This window comes from Channa argus, chromosome 17 (genome assembly GCF_033026475.1).
Source record: "Channa argus isolate prfri chromosome 17, Channa argus male v1.0, whole genome shotgun sequence".
Classification (NCBI taxonomy): Eukaryota; Metazoa; Chordata; class Actinopteri; order Anabantiformes; family Channidae; genus Channa; species Channa argus.
In genome coordinates this window covers 11,715,430-11,730,300 of record NC_090213.1, presented here as the reverse complement: position 1 = coordinate 11,730,300, position 14,871 = coordinate 11,715,430, and positions in this window count along the sequence as shown.

Sequence of the window (14,871 nt, the reverse complement as noted above, 5' to 3'; positions counted from 1 at the left end):
TTTCTAATGCCAAAGAAGATGTATGTAGACCAGAGCTCATTTAAAAAGACATGCTAGTTTAGCCTTTGTTGTTATTGTTTTATTGGTTGCTGCTTGCTCTTGGCAAAAACTCACTGTACAAATTGCAAGACTAGAGTTTGCTGTGCACAAGATCTGGGTTATTTTTATCCTCATAATAGTTTAGGGGAAGGAACAGACAAGTTGCGAGGTGGGATAATGTTTCTGAAAGCGTATTGAACTGCACACCCAGGGTGTTAGAAACTCTGCACAGGTTATATTAATGCTCAAAAAATGAATCCCTGAAGGGGCCCCTTAAGGCCTGCTTGGCTCAGCAGTTTGCTCAGGCAGTTGCACACAGCCCTGACAAAGACCTTTCTGTTCTTTTGGCCAGTCTTTCAGGGAGACGCCCTCATGATAGGCCCAGTGACTATCTCAAGGGCCACGCCTCAAATTGAGCACCAAGAGAAGCTTGGTGCTTCTTTTTGTTTACTTATGCCTTTCTGCCTGAGAGCACCACATTTAAGCCTTAGTTTTTGTCAGGGATTGTTCACCTAAAATTTAAATTTTTCTCTAAATGTGTTTGTGCAGATTCTTGTCATTAAAGTCTTGTTATGTATTCTTATTCTATGAAACCACATGTCCACCACATTTTTATTTGTTGCTGATTTTTGTCCCTGTACATTCTGTGCTGCTGCTGTGAACAAAGACAAAGTGAGGACAGAAATGAGCTTACAATACCTGCTTGGTTTATTAAAACCACTGAACAACCTCATGAGATGTATCACAGAGTGATGACATTTCAATTATCGCCTTCTACGAAGCTAAGCAGCTAAGAAGTGGCTCTAGGGACTAGCGTGACTTCCTTCATAGTTGAGTCTCTGCTTTGTTATTGTAACATTTGTCCATGTTACAATAACTGACTCACATCCAAAACTTTACCTGTGCCGTGGCAGGGAGAAGAGTATTTAAACCAGTGCAAGACAATTTGCTTCAAGATAGGCTATTAATGAGTGGAGAAGTCAGAACAATTATTATGTTGTGTAGGCTATTTATCACATTATAAGTCAAAATACAGTAACCGTGTATTAGTTCCAAACAAACTCTCTCTGACTTCTTGGCATCAGTTTTATTAAAAAAGATTAAGATGCATCATAACAAGGTATCATGTGAACAATCATAAAAAAAAATATATAATTATATAAAAAAACACAACTATTCAGAATCAGAATCAGAAAACTGTTTATTGCCAGGCACAGTTAAGAACAGTACTAGGAATTTGACTTGGTGTGAGTTGCATACACATAATCTAGAATATAAAGTTAGAATGCAAAGGTATGACCAACAACAATTATAAAGTATGTACACAAAGAATAAAAAACAATAAAAATAAAATAAGAAGCCGTGTACAGAAAGTGAGTGTGCAGTGGGAGGTAGTACAATTTGAAAAAGGGAGAGTCACTGTCCGTGAGTTTGGGTGTGGGTAGGGGTATCAGGTATCGGGTATCAAGGAGGGGGGCCCTCACCACAATTCCAAAAACAAATCTGCAGAGCCACAGCTTACTTACACGACAACAAATTCAGTCCTACGCAGGAGCTTTTATAAATTGGCAGCAGTTCCTCAAGTTCTCCTCAGTTGCTCTGCTCTGACTGATTCACACTTCCTTCACTTTACAACTGCAGCCCCTGGCCTCCGTCACCATCAGCGCTTCGCTTTGGTAATGGAGGATACTGAAATGGTTTCGATGACGGCAGTGTAGAAGTTCACCAACAGCTCCAGGTTGTTCATGCTGCACGGTCCATCTCACTCCTGTAGGCTCCCGGGCTGGTCTCATCTGCAAACTTCAGGAGTACCACAGACTGGTGTCCAGATGTGCAGCTGTTGATATACAGGGAGAATAACAGAGGAGAAATGATGCAGCCTTGGGGGGATTCAGTGCTGATGGTCATTGCTCTGTTAACACCCACAGTCACGTATCCTACCCTCAGAGACGGCCTATTAGACACAGAAATGTATTCTGATTGAGCTTGTTGATGAGGCACAGCATAACACTTGGTGTCTTAGAATTAGAAAAAAATATCAATTTTGATCAACCATAATTAACATATTTGCTTTTGTCATGTTAAGATTCATATTATGATTTGTTTTATGCAGGTTATATTGCATGATTTTCAAAAATTAACAGCCTAAAATTCAACATCAAATACTTTTACTATGTTCAGCCAAACTGAAAACTTTAACCCCCTTTTTTCCCCTCAGCCTCAGGTTCTGTACAGCTCTGTGCCTCGTTGGGCATAAAAAATCAATGAAAAGAAAATAAGCAAAATTCCAAAGAAAAATTCCTAGAAGAAAGTGAATAGCTCACATTCAGTGACATTCGTACTTAGATCAGATGCTTGCCAACACTACATTTGGGTTCCTCCGAACAGCTGGTACCTGCTGATTTCGATATGCCCTCACCAAAATTAAAAAAAAAAATCGGCAGAGCCACAACTTACTATCTTATGACACATATAAGCAATCTACGTAAAAAACAAAATGACAACAACAAATTTGCCATGAGTCACGTTTTCCTACGTCACGTTTGCCTCCAGTGGAACTTGGTGCAGTGGGCGTCCACTGTTGTCTTTGTCATCTCAGGCCTGTATCAGGGTAGGATAAACTACTGAGATGATAAGTGGGTATTCAGTGACTGCTGTGTAATTCAAGACAGATGAGTGGTAAGAGGCAGCAGCTCGTAGACAAACTGTCTCCTCTTTTTCTCAAGTTGTTTCTGTCTCTCAGCAATACAGTGAATATATAATAAAATAATAATATATTTCATTCACTGTGCTACAGTTTGATTGGGTTGTGACATTATGTCCACCAACATTAATGTGCATACTCTAACCATTTTTTGTAATAGTGCCGCAACTTACAGAGGCAGGCATCTGTTAAAATTGCACCTGTTTTGGTGCAATGCAAAAAAAGTGTCAGATAACACTTTGTACAATGGTGCCAAGAAAAAGGCCCAACAAGGTTTAACACAATTTTTGCTCAAAATAATGAAAAAGGCTGGGTTAAAAATGTGCTATAACATAGTGATTTGGTATTTGTTAGGCAGAAATTGGAGTTTGGTTACAGTTATCTGGCAAAGGTTTCGGTATTTAAATAGATGACGGAGTTATGTTTGCTCCAGTCATTTATATTTATTTTTATATTGGTCCTGTTCCACTGCTTGAACAACCTTCCTAGTTAAATTACAGGACAGTCTGGAACTACTACTACTAATACTATTACTACTACTACTGAACTTCTGTACCACTTTTCTACGTTTATGGTCAAATCATTTTGCATTTCAACCATTCACACACAAACACACACAGTGTACTGATTTCAGGCGGACTGTTGCGGTAAGCGTATTGCGTCACTTCCTGTTTTGCACACTCTTGGGTTTCTACCGAAGGACTGTTTACTGATTAATTGTAGCTCTTATTTTTACTTATAAAAGTGGTTTCTTCACACAAGAATTAATACTTGAGTCGTAACATACGCTTGTATTATACAAGCACCTGCTCTTGTACAAAATAACCAGCTAACGTTTACAAATTCCACATTTCACCTATATTGGCTTCGCTAGCTTAGCAGTTATCCGTTAGCAATGGCTTCTCCCTTGGTCCCTCCTTCTCTCACTTCCTCGGTGTGTCTCGTGTTCAGTTTTTCCTCTGCCTCCTTTACCTTTAGTGATAGCGTTGGAGGCGAGGCTCACGGAATTGGAAGTGCGGCTCCGCCCAATGGAATGCAATTCAGCGAGTCAGGCCCCGGTAGCTGGTGCGGGCCACCTAGCGTAGCCCCCCTTAGGTGTCCCCCGGAAGCTCCGGAGCAGCCGGGAAGCCAGTCCGGCTGGGCGACGGTTCGTAAGAGATCTAATGCTAAACAGACGCCCGAGGTTCACCACCAGTTGGTTCACGTTTCTAATCAAATTTCCCCACTCAGCGAGACATCTGCTAAGAAACCAAGTTAATGACGCCCGATAACGTAAATCGGGCGTCATTAAAATGCACTTTGAATTGGTGCCAAATCTGACCAGCGAAGACATGTACACCCGCATTAGTCATTCAACCGCTGGCTGTCTAGGTGATGCCCAGCAAACGATGTGGGCTACATAGACAATTGGAAACGTTTTTGGGGAAAACCTAGGCTGATTAGGAGAGATGGCATCCATCCTACTTTAGATGGTACAGCTTTCTTATCCAGAAATATTGCTGGTTTTATTAGACAACCAAAAGTGTGACAATCCAGAGTTGAGCCTAGGATGCAGAGATCCAGTCCTACACGCCTCTGTGCAGTGTCACCCCCCCACAACTCCCACATAAGTATAGAGACTGTGTCTTTTCCCCGACCAACTAAATTACATAAACTAAAAACGACAACAAGAGGAGTTAATCATGATAACCTAATAAAAGTTAAGACTACTCCTCTTACAGAACAAAACCCCAAAACTATTAAATGTAGATTATTAAATATCAGATCTCTCTCTTCTAAATCTCTTAGTAAATGACCTAATAAGCAATCATCAATTCGATTTATTTTGTCTCACTGAAACTTGGTTGCATCAGGAAGAATATGTCAGTCTAAATGAGTCAACCCCCCCCCCGAAGTCATATTAATTATCATGTTCCTAGAAGCACAGGCCGAGGTGGAGGAGTAGCAGCAATCTTCCATTCTAGCTTATCAATAAACCCTAGACCTAAACATAGTTATAACTAATTTGAGAGCCTTACTCTTAGCCTTTCATACCCAAACTGGAAAACTCAAAAACCACTATTATTTGTTATCGTGTACCGTCCCCCAGTCCCTTATTCAGAGTTTTTGATTTAATTTTCAGATTTTCTATCTGATTTAGTGCTTAGTACAGATAAAATCATTATAGTGGGTGACTTTAACATTCAAGTAGATACTGACAGTAACTGCCTGATTACTGCGTTTAATTCATTATTAGATTTAATTGGTTTTTCCCAAAATGTAAATAAACCCACTCACTTTTTTAGTCACACCCTAGACCTTGTTCTTACGTATGGAATTGAAACGGATAATTTAACAATATTTCCGCACAACTCTCTTCTGTCTGACCATTTTTAATAACATTTGAATTTACAATAACGGACTATCGAACAGTTAGGGAAAAATTCCACTATAGCAGATGCTTAAGTGAAAAAGCTGTCAATAAATTTAAAGAAATTATTTTTTCATCATTTGCTTCACCATTTTTCAATACAATGAAAAGTAGCCACCTTAATGTTACTCTTGCACAAGTTGATTATCTGGTTGACAATTCTGCAGACTCACTACGTACAATACTCGATAGTGTTGCCCCTCTGAAAATGAAGGCAGTAAACCAGAAGAGGCGATCTCCATGGTATAGTTCGCAAACACACATCTTAAAACAAGCAACACGAAAGTTAGAAAGGAAGTGGCGTTCCAGAAATTTAGAAGAATCTCATTTAGCCTGGAAAAAAAGTTTAAAAATGTACAAAAAAGCTCTCCGTGATGCCAGAACAGCATATTATTCATCATTAATAGAAGAAAACAAGAACAACCCCCGGTTTCTGTTCAGCACTGTAGCCAGGCTGACTAAGAGCCATAGTTCTGTTGAGCCTAGTTTTCCCTTAACTTTGAGCAGCAATGACTTCATGACCTTCTTTATGAATAAAATTGTAGCTATTAGAGAAAGAATTCACCAGATCCTCCCCCCAAATATTACAGATAGATCTTCACGTACAGCAGTGCTAGAATCATCGATAAGGCCCAATCTCTGTTAGACTGCTTTTTACCCATAGATCTCTCTGAGCTAACTTCAGTTATTACCTCATCTAAACCAACAACCTGTCTGCTAGACCCTATTCCAACTAAGCTGCTCAAGGAAGCTTTACCCTTAATAGATACATTCATATTAGAAATCATGAATCTATCTTTAGAAGCAGGCTATGTACCAGAGGCCTATAAGGTAGCTGTAACTAAACCACTACTTAAAACTTTGTCTTGAACCAGCCAATTACAGACCAATATCTAATCTCCCCTTTATTTCTAAAAGGGCCTGCAATTAATCCAAAATGCGGCAGCAAGAGTGCTGACTGGAACTAGCAAGAGAGATCGTATTTCACCTTCACTAGCTTCTCATCATATATAGAAAATCTCATAGCACCATATCATCCCAGCAGACCACTTTGATCTCAGAATGCAGGCCTACTTGTGGTTCCCAGAATTTCCAGAGGTAGAATGGGAGGTAGAGCCTTTAGCTATCAAGCTTCTCGCCTGTGGAACCAGCTCCCAGTTCAGATTCGGGAAGCAGACACCCTCTCTACTTTTATGTCTAGGTTTAAAACCTTCTTCTTTAATAAAGCATATAGTTTATTATAGTTATGCTGCCATAGGCTTAGACTGCTGGGGGACCCACCCCCCGATGCACTGAGCTCCTTTCCTCCTCTTGACCCTCACTCCTCTCCTGTCACCCCACAATTGTCACAACTGTATGTCATTAACTCTGTGTGTTTTCTCTTGTAGTTGCCTTTGTCCTTCTCTGTCCCCCTCTCTCTGTCCCTTTCTGCAAGTGTCCCCGGCTTTGAAGCTGTGTGTCTTCCAACGGGCAGCTACTGGTCCTATCAACCTGCCCGATGTTTTGTTGTTGCTTTTTGTTGCTCTGTTCTTTTCTCTCTTCATTTTCCACTCAACCCAACCGGTCAAGGCAGTTGGCCGTTCACCCTGAGCCTTGTTCTGCTGGAGGTTTCTTCCGTTAAAGGGAGTTTTTCCTCTCCACTGTTGCCTATGGCTTGCTCCAGGGGGAATTGTCAGGTTCTCTCTATACATCTTTATAATCTTGACTTTATTCTGTAAAGTGCCCTGAAATGACTATGTTGTACATTGGCGCTATATAAATAAAGTTGTATTGAATTGAATTGAACTGCATAGCAAGACCAGGCCCACTGAGAGCGACTCAGGATACATTAACATACAGTACTAACAGGACACGTCAGAGATCGAAATGACACGATACTCCTTTGTCTCCTGTATTGTTTGTACAAAGTTTTGTGCATGGGAAATTAACCTACACTATTTGGATATCATACTAAATTTACATGCAGTAGCTGTTGAGAAACCACAGCTTGACACTGTCATCTTTTCAACAAAAAATTGTTTTAAATCTTACTTTCTAAAACTATACTTCAACTGGTCCCCCCGACTATTACTTTCAAAAGTTTGACTGTAAAGAAACAGCCACCAAGCAGTAAATATAAAATAATTTATAACATTATGTATTGCTCTGCACAGAACTTGGTTTATTTTTATCTATAGTATTGTTCTACCCATTGCCAGCAGCTGAATAGAATCAACACCAGATTTCATAGCAGGTTATGCTATTGATCAGCTTTTAAGTACTTAAATATTACTACTTTTCTACATTATTGCACTCTTTTCTATTATCCTAACACAGGTTTTGCTTTGTCTGAAATTAATTTAGCATCTGATGTTATGTGACAGACCTTCTTTATTTTTCTGATGTTTACGGTGAGTCTGTGGTGTGTCCCTTCCCGGAAGGTTTTGTTTATGAAAGTCTGCCTTTAGGATGAGGGTCAGAGGCTGATGATCGTGTTTGTTGACTCTGCAAACAACCGTGAACACTTCCAGAAACTCAAGTTGGCAGTATCAATTTACACAGTGACATAATGACATGGTGACACGATGCCCTGCAGGTTAGGTATGTTTGTGATATGTAACTTATTGTAAAAGAACAGTAGAGTAAAAATATCCAGCCCACAGTTAAGCTTTGAATCATGGATGTGAGGACTTTGCAAAAGACAGAAAACAGTGTGTGTGGTAGGCAGTGAAAGAGCCACATAGGTTATGCAGTTCAAGCAGCATATGTAGACAGAGAAGCTATTTATAGAAAGTATAAGTGCCACGAAAATTATAGAGCACACTCTAGCTCACTTGTTGCAGGATTAACATAAATTCATACATGTGTGGGATTATATAACGTACATTTTTGTGAAGTTGCTGGCAACTTCCTGTTATTATTTGGCTTCCAGATTAGTCTAATTCCTGTTGAATGAGAAACAAAAAGACATGAGCTTTATTGTGTTTTTTTATTCTTAGGCGAAAGTGGAAATTGGACATAAAACATGTAGGGAGAGGTGGCATGTAAATTAATTATTCTGTTATCTGAGTGCTCCAGGATTTTTTTAGTCAAAGGGGGAGACGCCATTGATCTTCCACATGACAATTTGTGTGCTTCTGATGGTCAGGACCTGCCTGTGAAATCCTGTGAAAATGACCCTAATGTCACAGATGTCAGGTACGGTAAGAGAAATCATTTGGATATTTAACACACAGGGAGGGACTGATGAGGATGCTAGTGAGCTTCAATCTAGGAATTGAAGGACCCAGTTTTGTTTTGTTTTTGAATATTAACTCTATTCACTTTAACATTGGCCACACTTTTTTTTAATGTATTTCTCACAAGCCAGACCAACGTTTGTGAAGAAAAAATACTCCATTGTCTAAGAAGAGATCTGGATTACAAGGCCAGTCTATCACAGACCAACAAAGAACAGTGGGCCTATGATAGTTTGGTGATGTAAACTGGGTGTACCGCACCTCTCCACCAATGACAGCTGGGAATATTTGCATGCCCCTGCAAAATGTACTAGAAAATGCATTTTAAAATTGTTGCTCTTTAGCACCTTCTTGCCTTCACTGTTATGAATATCCCAGTGGTTGTTTAGTTTTTGAATGGACTGACTACTTGATTGTTATTTCTTTTACTGTATAGCTCTCCATAACTGCCATCTGGAGCAGAAGTGGTCTATTAATACTGTAATATGATGTGAAGGGCAAACAACGTGAGTAGTCATTATGTCTTCTCTTTAAAATCCAGATCCTTCCCTCTCCAATGTTTTCATTACAATTACTCAGCCTAAGCATAATTTCCTCTGAGTGCCCTGAAGGTCCCTACTTTAACTGTGGCCTTAAGAAGTTTATTGTAAACTTAAAAGAAATAGATTTGGACACACTCTTCATTTAGCGCAATGAACGGATATGAAGTATGACTTCAGGCCTCATGGGGACGTGTAGAAAAGAGAGCTACAGAGTCTGGGAGGAGTAACTGGGGAACTGTCTTCTTGAGCCAAGTTATTGTGTTTTATCAGTGTTTATAAAGGAGTGTGATTGAATGAGTGGTGAAAGAGTACATTAATGGCACAACAGTTTAATTGATTGTATGTTTATCAAACATGTGGGAAACTATACAGCCATAATTTTTGGACGGATGGCATTTGGAAGATAAATAGCTTTAAGTTTACTGTACCACTATAAATAAGAATATTAAAATGGGATGAAAATGACTTATTAAATGTGGTGTTTTTTCCACATCAGGCACATTTTAGACAGTTATTATAATCACTTGTAGCTAAGTAGGTAGGAGGACACATTTCAGTCACAACTAAACCCCATTGAATTGAAACTTGACAATTGAAAGTTGAGACTTTTCCTTTGAAAAGGAAGTGCCTCCGACCACTATGACTAAGTACTAGTTATAACCACTGAAAGTACCAAGGAGGTGAAAAGGTCATATATACTGTTATTACAACCAACCTGATCCCTGAACACAAAAACTCTGCGGCTTTAACAGCCCTGCTTTGCAGCTGGAAGACCAGGGAAGAGAGGCATTGTTTTCTATGTTAACACAGTCTATCCCGCTGAGGTAAAAATAGTTCCCAGCTCTATTCTATCACAGCAGAGCCAACGATGGCTCAGCCAAAAACAATATTTGGACATGGCAGCAGATGTCACCTAACAAACCCAGTAGGAGAGGCCCGTGAGTGGAACTTTTGGCATTGGCAGACGTCTGGGAGAGGGGAGAATAAGCTGCAAACAATGGGGTCTATGAGGACACTTGAGGGAGAGCAGAGTGCCTGCTTGTAGCTCAACTCGAGATACTCGACGGGAGGCTCAGATTTATAGATGATGAAGAACCTGTCTCTTTATATGAAGTGGGGGATAGAGTCTGCCAACGTATTCGTGGAAACACTGTAGTGTATCTGTCTGCACTTTTTCTTTGGTTTGTTTGGGGAGAGAGAGCCCTGCCCCTCTCTCTGTTGATTTTGCAATTGCTTTGATTTGATATCTGCACAGTGAATCAGATAATTACAGGCAATGAGCATGAATCTAATGCTGTCCTCTCAGGCAGTGATGGTCATCACTGTCAGCTTTCAGATTTCACAAGCTTGAACTGCCTCTAATTGTCTGCCTTCTCCAAGAGCCATTTCACAATGGTGGTACCAGACAATTTATGAAAGTACAAAATAAAACTACTTTCTCAGGAGAAAGAAGAGAAAATCTTCCCCAGGAAGACTCATTGAAAGAAAACAAATCTTCTAATCAGTGATACAGTGGTGTGCTAACTTGGTCACTTATTTGTGTTAATGCAGCCTCAGTCATATCTGCAGCAGCTCTTTAACTTCTGAGACAATCTCTCAAAGACTTACACAGTTACTGATGAACTCAAACCTTTTGCTTAATTGAAAGAATTTGATCGTGTTTTGTGTCGTGATCATATCTTCTGTCTTTATAAGGCTAACAGTTTTTTTGTCCTTTGGCCTTATCCTATGAGTTCAGGGTGGCTACAGCGGATCATATGTCTGCCTGTTCAATTGGCACAGTTTTTACGCCGGATGCCCTTCCTGACGCGACCGGGCTTGGGACCGGCACTGTGTGGCTGGGGATGAGCTGTTCAGTGTCTTGCCCAGGGACACTTTAACATATGGTCGAGAAAGGGCTCTTCTTTCAAGGTTAACTAATTGGAACTTGCAGTGTATTATAGGGCAAATATGGACGGGACCGAAGGTAACTTTTACATATTTAGACAGGACCAGTGACAGTCGATTGTCGGTCACGTTTGTGATGTGTACCGGACTGTCAGAGCTAGTCAGGTCCCCAGCTTTGTGGAATTAGCATCAGTCTCAATCGTTCGGCCATTCTGATGGGTTCTTCCCCATATCAGTGCACATTTCCTATCACATTTTCTTCCTCTAATGCAAGCCCAAAATATGCAGCCCTACATGTTCATCGGTCCTCACCATTACACAGTGTTTAAGTACAACTTTGCCAATCCAGATAAAAAGCGGCGCAAGCCGAAACAGCAGTTTTTTGATGTTGGCTTTGTGTGTTACAGGCCTCAGATCAAAACACAATTGCCACATGTTTGCTCACTTGTAAGTTATAAAATTACTAACAGTCAGAGTCCTCTTGTTATTCTTGCAACAAATCACTTATTTTTTTGTTTCAGCTAAATGTTAATAAAATAAGCATAGTCATGTCTTAAGATTTTTTCATAATCTGGCCAAGACTACAGTACTATTTCTATGCTTAAGTAAGTACGTAAATACGTTCATTATATTCATTTGCTCTGTATGATGATAAAAACACAACAATGGCAGCAATATACTTCTCTGAAACACACTTACACAACACACATAATTTCTAGACACATGGTTGTTATATTTTACCAAGATTGATTTTTAGATGTTCCTGTTGATTAGTTTTTCAATTTCCATTGCGAAGAAAGCTGTGACCTTGTGGAATTTACATTGTGGTCACAAAGCCAAACAACCATATCTGATCTGCTGCTGATGCTTTCCATTCAAAGAGCTATTCTAGATTCTTTGATACTCGTACACAAACAACCAAACCAAAGTACTAAAATCAGTTCATCAGCACAATTTCAATAAAAAAAATAGCTACGTGTCCTTTAACTTGCTTCAAGACAGTTTCATTTTATGTCACAATCTTTCTTTAGCATACAACACAAAAACCCTGTTTTGTGTACACAAAACCAGCTCAGGAGTCATTTAGTGTTTATTGCCCACACGTGCACTGTTTTGTACAGATATCGATATCAGAAAGTAAAATCTAGTGAAACTTCGAGAGGGATCCAACTGGTGAAGCCAGATCCTTCTTTTATAACTTCATCCCCCATTTGTCACATCTTTTCTCATGACTTCAGGAGCCATTTTAACACCCTTAAGAGCTACACTGGTGATTTCCATCTCAATCAGCAAGAAAGGAGAAACCTACACCACCTCCAGAGACCATCAGACAATGGCCTTCACATCAGAATTTACTCCCCCTCCTCACCCGGCTAACAAACTGTGAACGAGACCTGGCACTCTGACACAGCAGAGGTTCAAATCAGCAAGCTAAGAGACACAAGTGCTACATGATCCTGTTTTATTCTGGCAAGCTCATAATGTCTCCAACAACATTTCCAAAATGCACACACATGAGAAACTGCAGGTATCTTCGTTGAAGCATAAAACACATCTATCTTATATCTTTTTTATGCTGTGTTCAAGGCTGTTATTGTCAATTTTAACACCTTACACTTTAACCTGCACACAATTATTATCTTCTTTTTCAAGATAAAATGTAAACAGTTTATTCAGTCTGCAATCAAACATTTTCAAGGAACTCCGACTGCAGTCTTAAAAGTCATAAAATTAATCAGCTCAGTGTTCATGACCCAAGATCTGTGATGCAGTGGGGGTGAATTTATGCACAAGAGTAACGGCAACATTAATGAATCATCTTTTTCAGGGAAGGCCTTATTTATTTCAGCAACACAATGCCAAACTGGTACAAGAGCAAGGCTCTGTAGTAAGAGTCCAGGTCCTAAACCACCTGCAGTATTGAAGTATTAGGAGGCAAAACATTTTTAAGAGGAGGCCCCAAACTATTGAGCAGCTGAAACTCAATATCAAGCAAGTGTAAGAAAAAATATCTGCTTTTTAAATTAAAGCTACTAACCTCTTCAGTTCCCAAACACTTACAGAGTTCCGTTAAAAAAACTAGGCACAGTTGTAAACATGCCCCATTCTAAGTTTTCCAAAAGTCGTGCCGTCATCGAATTCTGATTCGTATTTCTCAATTTCAGCATTTGATATTTTTGTTCAAACTTCTTTGTGTAAACTTTTTTCATTTATACAGCATCTCAACTTTCCTGAAAATGGGTTTTGTATACAATACAGTTGTTTGCAGTTACCATCAAACCAGCTGAACCACAAACGCATGCAGGTGAATCTGAGGATCAAAGTTTTGGCCAGTGTTACACAGTTTTGCACAATGTTCTTGATGAGCAAGAATGTGAGTGAAAACGATACAATTTCATGTGGCCCAGCACAGGTGGGTCCACATGACAGCAGTTGCCAACTAATTATACAGGTTAAAGCAACAGAAGCTGAAACAATGACGTCTTGTTCCACAGCTGTGTCCTGCAGTGGCATCAGGAGAAAGGGAGAGAGCGGAAGGGAAGGAAAAGAGCAGAGGGAGCAGCTCTCACTGTCACCATGATGGCTTATTGTTCACACTACTCCACATCCAACCGTCTGCCTCAGGCTTTTTATCATGTTGTGGCAAGTGAGCTACAGCTGAGAGGTCTTTTCTCTATCTGAGGAAAAGGCCACTTGACTGCTGCTGATTGAAGGTGGGGAAGGAAACACCAACAGAATGCTCATGCGTTGGACTTCCTCTGATAAAGTTAGCAGAGGATTTAGACATTAAAGGAGAAATTATGGTAAATAAATGCATTTTAAAACTGCAAAGTAAGAAAATCTATAATAATTACCTGCAATGTTAGAGATCCCATCATACTCATTTAAATTATTGAATCTTTAGCCTAAAATCAAGTCTCAACATCAAATAGAAGGAGACGTGGGTATAAAAATTGTCTAAGTGTGTGGTGTGGCTTGGTCCAGAATTATTTTATAATTCTTATTATCATATTTCAGTTCTTTAGACAGCCTGAGGTTAGCTCCACTCTTATGAAAATAGTCCATCTGTTCTTCTCTAATAGATATGCTTCTTGTGTGGTCACACAGTCTTATGAAATTCTCACAGCGGAAGACTTTCAGTCCACTATCCCTTGAAATTACTTACGCATGCCCATTAATCATGCAAGAGCCCAGACTTTTTTATTAAGCAAAGCCATGATGCATCCCTCACTTGATCACACTTGCAGAACTTTTCAGAGTTACCCACCAATACAAACGATACAAACCAAAGTTTGGTTTATTTAGGTGCTTGTGATTAACATGTTAATAATACCAGTGGACAAGATGAGTATCACATTTGGACAGCGCAACTGTGGTGTAAGACATGTCACATTACTATTAACTTCAGTTGTTTCAATAGCCCTGCAGCAAAACATTGCTTCATGAGAGATAACGGTCTAGATGCTGAGAAAGAATTCTTGTTGTGAGCCCAAAGAGTCATTTACAGTAATTTAAATAAAAAATTGCCCAACCACTGGCCCTGCTGTTGACAGTCAGCACATGATGGGCTCTGGTTTTTCTCAGAGGAGACTCAGTAGTTTGGCCCACCTCCAGAGGAAACAACTTCTGGATTTTTGCTCCTAATGCACTTTGCCTAATGGAAAAAGCAAAGTGTCTTCCTGAAAAATCCTCAATTAAGTGGCCATCAACCATAACTGCAGTGTTCCTTAGTGATTGTTTTAGATGAATATGGAGGAATATTATGAAACAATAATAAATATTGTTTGCCCATTACAGTCCACAAGACTAGGCCAGTGGCAACCTGCACAAACCACGTATGGATGATTTTTTTTTTTTTTTTTGCATGCCAGTCTCTGAAATAGTTCTGTCACTGTTTTGTATCTTTAAATCAAAAGTGAGGGATTCCAGTTTTTTTATCACGTTTTATTAGTGTTTCCAACGAGGCATCTTTGAGATCTTCTGTGCCATCTGAAAATACCACTGAAACATTAAACATTTTCTGGTCTTTCAGAGAGTCGATGCCTCCATTTTTAACTGTTGTATTTACGT